This window comes from Protobothrops mucrosquamatus, unplaced genomic scaffold (assembly GCF_001527695.2).
Source record: "Protobothrops mucrosquamatus isolate PMUCROS unplaced genomic scaffold, P.Mucros_1.0 scaffold1243, whole genome shotgun sequence".
NCBI lineage: Eukaryota > Metazoa > Chordata > Lepidosauria > Squamata > Viperidae > Protobothrops > Protobothrops mucrosquamatus.
Window position 1 is genome coordinate 9,670 of NW_015387450.1, and position 8,421 is coordinate 18,090.

The window sequence follows — 8,421 nt, forward strand, 5'->3', positions numbered from 1 at the left end:
TAGGGAGAATTTTAAATAGGGACAATTTTAATTAGAATTTTAATGGTAACACAGCGGTAAATATTTGTTTTTAATTGGTTTTTATTGGGGATAGTGTTTGTATCGTTTTAATATGCTGTAAGCCGCCCTGAGTCCTGTTGGGAGAAGGGCGGCATATAAGTTTAATAAAATAAATAAAATAAATAAATAAATAAATAAAGAGTTGTTGAGACCACTTGGAGGTTTGTCTGTGTCCTCAGAGTTGCCTGAGCAATGCAAATGAGTATTTCTGAAATCTTGCCAATCAAAACTGCAGGGACTTGTGCAGGGAATTCACAGTCTCCTTTCAAGTTTAATTTCTGTACTGACATTAGAAAAATGCAAAAGCAATAAGAGGAGGATTCTTAGCTTCATACAGGAAACATTGGAAGCTTTTTTCCTGGCAAAGTAGATGTTGCAAAGTAGCAACTGGAAGGGTGTCAAACTTCTGCACTTGCCATGTTGTATGATATATATAAAACCAGATAATTGTCTGTTTCTGCTTATACTCTATTAAATTGTTGCATGTAGTGAAGTATTCATACAGTAAAACTGTGGTGTTATTTCCATAGTAGACATCCTCATCCAACAAGTATATAGGACAGTGGTGGCGAACTTATGGCACGGGTGCCAGAGGCGGCACTCAAAGCGCTCTCTGTGGGCACGCGTGCCATTGCCCCAGTCCTAGACCTTCAGCTGGGTTTTATAAAACCTTTTCACTTTAGGCCTCCACCGCCATGTACAAAAAAAAAAGTTCAGCCAATTTCAACTTCTTGCGGGGAAAAAAAAAAGACCTTGCAAAGTTGGAATTGATTGATTGAACTTTTTAGTCCCACCCAGTCTGCTGTTACCACCGCAGCCACACCCACCCAATGGGCCACACTCACCCAATGGGCCACACCTACCCGGCACCCGACGATGCATAAGTGGGTTTTGGGTTGAAGTTTGGGCACTTGGTCTCTAAAAGGTTCACCATCACTGATATAGGACAATAAGATTGTGTAATTGAGTACTGTAAACTAAATAAGAATTGGTTTTATTCTAATATTTATTTGTAAAAACACAAATAAAAGTACTAAAAGCAAAGACAAATTGTAAAAGAAAAATAGATTTTAAAGTAATAATGGTATCAAAACAATAAGGTAAGGCTCCAAAAAAATTCCTAGCCTTGCATTAATTCTTTCATTTTAAAGGACTATATAATGTGCATATTTTATATAAATAGCCTTTATTTTAATATTTTTAATAACCCTACTTAAAACTGTTGTGGCAGTGTAATAGATTAGTTCTTGGAAGTTCCTATGGAGTTATTTTATATACTATTTAAATGCCAACAGAAGAAAATATATGTAGTTTCAGGGTTGAACTATGCAATCCATGGTGTTCTCTGAGCTTGGTTGTTTGCTTGCAGATGTTTTATTACCCAACTAGGTAATATCATGCTAATGAGTGTGAGGCTTGCTACCTATTTACATTCAGTAGTAGGTTTCTCCTTAGTAATCTTGTAAGATATTCTTTTCTGCTTGCTTATTTGCCTGGAATTAATAGCTGCTTATTTGGGTATTGGCTATTGTGTTGTGGTCTTTTTGTTTCACTTTCCTTTTTGTTGTCCCTTTTGAATGGTGTGAAAATATGGTTTATTTCTATGTGTCTACTGATGGCTGATTTGTCTGAATGCCAAGCTTCCGGGAATTCCTTAAAAGTTTTTGATTTAGCTTGGTGTACAGATGCACACAGTTCCCAGTTGAAATTTGGTTGAGTCTATCCATGTGAAATGAAGGGTCATGTCTTCTGATTGCTAATTCATAATCATGGATGTGCTCTGCTACTTTTCTCCCTGTCTGTTCTATATAGTGGTTATCGCTATCCTTACACTATGGTGTAGAAACTCCTGATTTTTCTTCATGGGGGTACTTGTTGGTTTACTGAAGATGTTTTGAAGGTTTAGCTGGTTTGTGTGCTATGGTGATGCTGTGTGGTTATAATAGTCTCTTGGCTGTTTTTGAGATGATTTGGATATATAGCAGTGTTATACTTTTCATACCTTGTTACACCGTAGTGAGTTGAGTGATCAGGCATTTTTTTTTAATAAAGTTGCATGGGTATCCATTCTGTTGGAAGAAGCTGTGTAGATGATCTGTTTCCTTTTTCTGTTGTTCCAGGTTGCTGCACTGAGCTTGTCTGAATAACATTCTTATACAGCTCCTCTTATGGAAAGCTGGGTTGTTATTTTGGTAATGGAGCATTTGGTTAGTGTGGGATGTTTTTTCTGCAGCAATCCGGAACACGGGGGTTCCCGGCTGCTGAAGGCATTCCACAGATACAATGCTTTGACCCTCCAGTCTAATTGCCTCCCAGAAGCTTCTGAAAGAGGAGTTTTTTCCCAGGGGGTATATGTGGGTTGATGCCAGATGCTATTTGAAAAGTATCTTTGTATATTTTGTCTATTAGCTTTTATATTTTTAATTCTCATTGTCATTACTGTTTTTTATGTTATGACCAGCTAAGTATTGCATATGATTGCAGCAGGATATATATGCGATTGATAAGCAAATACGTAAAATGGAGAAGTACTGATTTTGTTACCCATATTTTCATAGCCAATATGAGTAACAAATATCTATGTTCATGTTTCCTTCCAGTTGTATTTGAAGTTTTTTGCTAATATTTCTCTAGACCAGGAGTGTCAAACTCAAATTTCATTGAGATCCACATCAGCATTGCGGTTGCCCTCGGGGGGTCGGGTGGGTGTGGCCAGGGTGGGTGCGGCCTACTGGGTGGGCGTAGATGGAGTGGGTGTGGCCTACTGGGTGGGTGTGGTTTTGGCAGGCAGCGGGGCACTCTCCTCACAGTGCCGAGAGGTTGAGCCAGGCGGTGCAAAGCTCGCCAACTTTGCACCTTGCTGCCTGCTGAAACTGGGCAGGCTGGGGGCTAGGCAGCATTGCACTTCTCATCAGATTCGCGCCACCCAACTCAGCTCTTGGTGCTGTGAGGAGAGCGCCCCACCGCCTGCTGAAACCGGGCCGGCTGGGAGCTGGGCGGCCTCACGTTTCTTTTTGGATTTGCGCCGCCCAGCTCAGCCTCTTGGTGCTGTGAGGAGAGCGCCCCGCTGCCTGCCGAACCCCCTCCCCCAGAGCCCATCAGCCGGATATGTGAAGTAGGTGAGGCCATTTGCTGGCCACTTCCAGGTGATGGTGCATTTCTTCATTCCTCACAAAGGTTGTCACCTCCCCAGCATGCACCCAGGGGGTGGTGCCGACGTGGCAGGGGCTGGTTTCTCACTGTTTCCAGGCAGCCTTGTGGAGCTAAGACTGAATGCGTTTCAGTATAGATGGCCACCACAAAATTGTACATTGGCTCCTGGCCGGCCTGGGCCAGGGCCAAGGCAGCGGGGGCCGTTCCCTCACTGTTTCCAGGATGGCTTCATGGGCCACATGAAACCACTTCGCGGGCCGCATCCAGCCCCTGGGCCTTGTGTTTGACATGTCTGTTCTAGACCTTTTTTGGTATATTTTACTTCATTTAATACAATGCTATGTACAGTGAATATTACTTTGGTATATTTCTTGTCGACAGAATATAGTGGATGACAGTGAAATAGATGCTGCCTTGTACCATTCAAAATATACATTGTTTAATGTGTATATTTGTAAAAGGATACAATATTTGATGTACTATATCCCCGAAGACATTATTTTTCTGTTGGTTGCTAAAATGGCATATAATAAGCTTTGTATTTTTCAAGTATTTTGTGCAATAATATTTATTTATTAAAATTATTGGCTACCCATCTTAGCACTAGATAACTCTGGGCAGCTATAATATTAAAAGGATGAAAATATACAAAACCTATACACAATATGAAGAAAATACTATAAAAATATAAAAACTCAATCCTGACTACAAGATGGGGAGGGAGGGAGGGAGTAGGATGAGCAGGTAGGGAGGATCTGTTATTAACCTATATTTGTGATTTAAATTCAAGAGTAACAGTGGCACATGGCAGAATGCAGAGATAGGGAAACTTCCTCTTCAATTCAGCTATTGCAGTGGTTCTCAACCTGTGGGTCGGGACCCCATTTGGGGTCGATCGACCATTTCATAGGGGTCGCCAAGCAAGGCTGTCCGCCATTTTTTTGTCTGCCATTTTTTTTGTCCGCCATTTTTTCCCCCTTTTCCGGCGGGTGCCTTACCTCCCTTGGGCTGGGCCAGCTGGTGGTCGGCCTGCTCTGTCTCTGCCGCTTGCCAGCTACGCCTCGGCCGGCGCAGGGGGCGGAACCACGCATGCGCGGCACTCCTGGGCAGGGAAAGTCCTCGACTTACGATCGGTTGGGTAGTCCTTGACTTACGACCGGTTTAGTCCTCTACTTACGACCAGTTTAGTCCTCGACTTACGACCGGTTTAGTCCTCGACTTATGACCGGTTGGGGTCGCGGCATTAAAAAGGTTGAGAACCACTGAGCTATTGGCTATCCAGCTGACCTATGTACTCAGCTTCTAGCAGTTGCAGTTGGTGGTGCTTGAATATGCCTCTCTTGAATTAAGGCAGCAGTGGCATCTCAGGGGAGATAGTGAAAGAATGATGCTAGAAATTGCAGAGGCAGGTGATTGTTGAAACAATGTAGAGAAAAAGGGGAAAGAGGGATGAGGTACATCAGAAGCCCTGTGAAAAGTTGGATGGAGTTTTCCTTTCACATTGTGTATGCTTCTGTGGCATTCCCAGGCAAAGAAGGAACAAACTTCGATAGTGCTTCCACCTTGCCTGTGCAGTGTATTTTTTAAAAAAATTGTGACCGTATATTTTTTTAAACTTGTGACCACTTCAGCTGTATATTGTCTACTAACCATTTCCTAAGAGATAATAATTCACAGTATGAGATGTTTTAATTATTTTAATTTTTTCAGGCTGCGGTAGGAATGGAATTCAGAATAGAACTAATTACAATTCAGATTTCATTTACACCAACGAAAGTGGGGAATGTATTATAATGGGAATTTTAAGCACCATATTCTAGGAGATGTGATTGATGGCGGTTCCTGTTTCTGTTTCTATTAAGTTTCTTCCTCATTTCACTTGAAGTCAAAGTACAAATGGTGTTCATAACTAGTGCAGTAAGGAACATTCATTTTTAAGGAGTCAGAAGCAACCCTTTGCCAGAATTAGTGTATTTATGATAAGACTACAATGAACAGCATTTCTCCAAAACTGCTGTGCTATCCTACAAGCAGGGCTTTTTTTGTCATAGAAGGCCCAGAACGGAGTTCCGGCACCTTTTTTGGATGGAACTTTGTAGGGTAGGCAAGGCGGGTTGTATAACGTGTGTGAGTTCCGGCACCTTTTTTTTTTTTTTTTACAAAAAAAGCACTGCCTACAAGTATTTGGTTTCAGTAAATTTCTGACAACTGAGTGGGAATATGGTGCACTCTTTTTTGGAATGTTGTTATATTTGCTAGCTAGCCTGCTTTGAAATCATCATAATGCTCTTCAACTTTATAGGATAATGCTATATTTAAAATAAAAAATTGGAACTAAACCATTATAGCAATATTAAAAAATGAATGAACTTATGTATGAACATTGCCTAGGTTATTGATTTCACCATGAGAATACACAGTTTGAATCTTAAGAGCTTCATATGGATTTTATATGGTCCCCAAGAACTTCCCCAGGTGATAACACACACATACATTTCTTTTAGTAGTAAACAATTGTTCTGTCCCAGCCTACGTGAGGCCTTGTTATGCTCACAAGGAGAAACCCTTCTTCCAAGAAACAGGCAGGAACCGCAAGAAAAAAACCAACCCCTTTTATTCTCACAGACCTGAGTCAATGTCCAAGGCAAACAAACACAGTCCACAGAAACTCAATCCTCAACACGAACAGTTGCCTTTGGCAACCAGCACCTCCCACACCTTCCCTTTTATAATTCAGCCAAGACATGGCTTCCTAATGCCTTCTCCTTTGCCTTTGGAGCTGCCCCATTGCATTCCTCTGTCTTACTCGCTTTTCTTGCCTGCACTTTTGTGCATCCTGGATTTGTTCCAACTGTTCTTCAGCACTGTCCAACTCAGGCTCCCAACACAGCTGTGTCTCAGCCTGAGCGCGAGAAGAGGGGCCAGGCTCCTCGTCTGACTGTAAGTCTTGGAGCTCCTCAGAACCTTCCTCTGACTCTAATGTCACTCCAGGCCCCTCCTCCTCATCTGATTCCTCAGACTCAGCTGCCGGATCCACTGGCTAGTGAGGAGTCACAACAACAATGTTGAGCAAAACACATAAAAGGAGTGAGAAGTATATATAGTATACATATCCACTTTCCATCATGATATGTTCAATCAAAGCTTTCTTATAATGCTTTTTAGTAAGATAAAAAGTGCAGGCCAGGATACTAAACTTAGTTGGACCGGTGCTAGTTTTATCCCTAGTATACTCATGCTATTTTATGGAATGGTGCAAACTATATAGAGACTGCCTTACAAGCCTGCATCCCACCATTAGGAAATAAATGCATTAAGTGCATATGAACTGTATTTAATTTAGTTTGGTTTTGCCCACTCCTTTCCCCCAGTTTGAATAAACCTAAATTATACTTTGGATTGTTCATTATTAAAATTGCTTTATTTTATGTATAGATATATATTTGTGAGTTTCTTGGAACCAGAACTGATCCTAACTTATTTCTTTGCAGCTTTGGAGAAATCACAGTCCAAGCGGGATGGAGGTTTTAAAAATAACTGGAGCTTTGATCATTCAGAAGAAAGTGAAGGAGATACAGAGAAAGAGTAAGGATACTTTACTCTAGGCTGTTGAAAAATATATAGTAATAGAACCTTGAACAATAATTCATTAGTAATAAGATATTCTGCTCACCCATTCTGATTTTCTTATGCACAAGTATTATAGCATTATTTAAACACAGAGAAATTAGTTTATTTTTACATAATATGTAGTACATTTTCAACCTAACCTTTTTCAAAATATGCTATTCTTTATTCCAAAAATAAGTATAAATTAACATTTTAAAATTCCTAGAATTTACAATAGAGGTATGATTGAATTAAAGACTGTACTTAATTTAGATTTTAAAAATGAGATTCTCTTTTTAGAAATACTACAGAAATAATATTTCCAATTGTTTGTGCCTTTTACATTTTAGTTCTGAATGTTTGAAAACTGTAGACCAGGTAGAAACATTATCAAATGAATGCTACCTAAATCTACTGGAGAGGTTCCCCCCCCCTTTTTTTTTTTTTTTTGCCTACGCATGCAATATAAATTGAGAAATATTGCCAAGGTTATAAAGTCTGAGATTCTTAACTAAGAAAGATGAGATAAATTGAACAGTCTTGAAACCATAAGTTCATCTTCTATAATTAGATTTTTATGGGACAATTGCATTTTATTTTTATTTTTTAAATTGTACTGATTTAGAATAGAGGAGCAGATTAACATTATTTTCCTAATAAATAGACTGATGGGATAACAATTACTAACGTTTTAATGTTTAATAAAAATAAACTAACCCTGATATTATTTTAGTGATAACAATGACATAAATAAATATGAAAATATTTGAATATAAACTAAATATTTTACATCCTCTAGAACCTAAGTCTTCTGATCCATATTTTCCTAAATATAAAATATGTAAATGCATATGAATTTGTACAGTTTATATACAAATTAACTTAAACAGTTTTTGATATGTATAATAATAATAATAATAGTAATAGTAATAATAGTAAAGTTGGAAGGGACCTTGGAGGTCATCAAGTCCAACCCCCTGCTCAGGCAGGTAACCCTATACCTAGTAATGTAAGTCATATTCCCTAAGCAGTGGAATATTTCAGTATTGAAACAGCAAGAGAGAGAAAAGGAAATGAAAGATGGATGGATGGATGGATCCACAGATGGAACTGTATGTGTGATGGGAGAGAGGTGTGTAGTTTTAAGTTAAAAAATGTTTTAATACTCTTGGTATACACATTGTTAATTTTATGGGTTTCTTTTTTTCTCCCTCTATCCCAAGAGAAGAAATGAACCTATGTTATAACAAAAGTAAAAAGTATATTTTTATGCCATTAATTATAGTCCTATTAATTAATTTGATGAGGTTTATTATACATGCACCCAAAGACTCAACGTATTTCAGTTACGTTTTACCCCAACTTGTAAAAGCAGTCTTTGGTGCTTGTTAACTTGTTAACTGCTATGTATCAACAGCCCTGCCTGAGCTGGCCGACGTGATAGCCGGGGTGGCGGTGGAGACCCCCAGACTTATGGTCTTGGGGGACTTCAACTTGCCATCAGCGGGCGGGACGTCGGCGGCAGCTCAGGAGTTCTTGGCTTCCATGACGGCCTTGGACTTGACCCAGTTAATTCAGGCCCCCACCCACATGGGCGGA

At 39.6% G+C, this 8,421-nt stretch overlaps 1 protein-coding gene across 1 annotated transcript in view; it reads left to right on the forward strand.

Moving 5' to 3' along the window:
- The first annotated feature begins 6,654 nt into the window (after nt 1-6,654).
- SENP6 (SUMO specific peptidase 6) overlaps nt 6,655-8,421 on the forward strand; it is a 57,150-nt gene continuing 55,383 nt past the window's right edge. The window contains exon 1 of the mRNA XM_015821069.1: nt 6,655-6,798. The gene's annotated coding sequence lies outside the window, so the exon portion shown is untranslated. The remainder of the gene's footprint in view (nt 6,799-8,421) is intronic.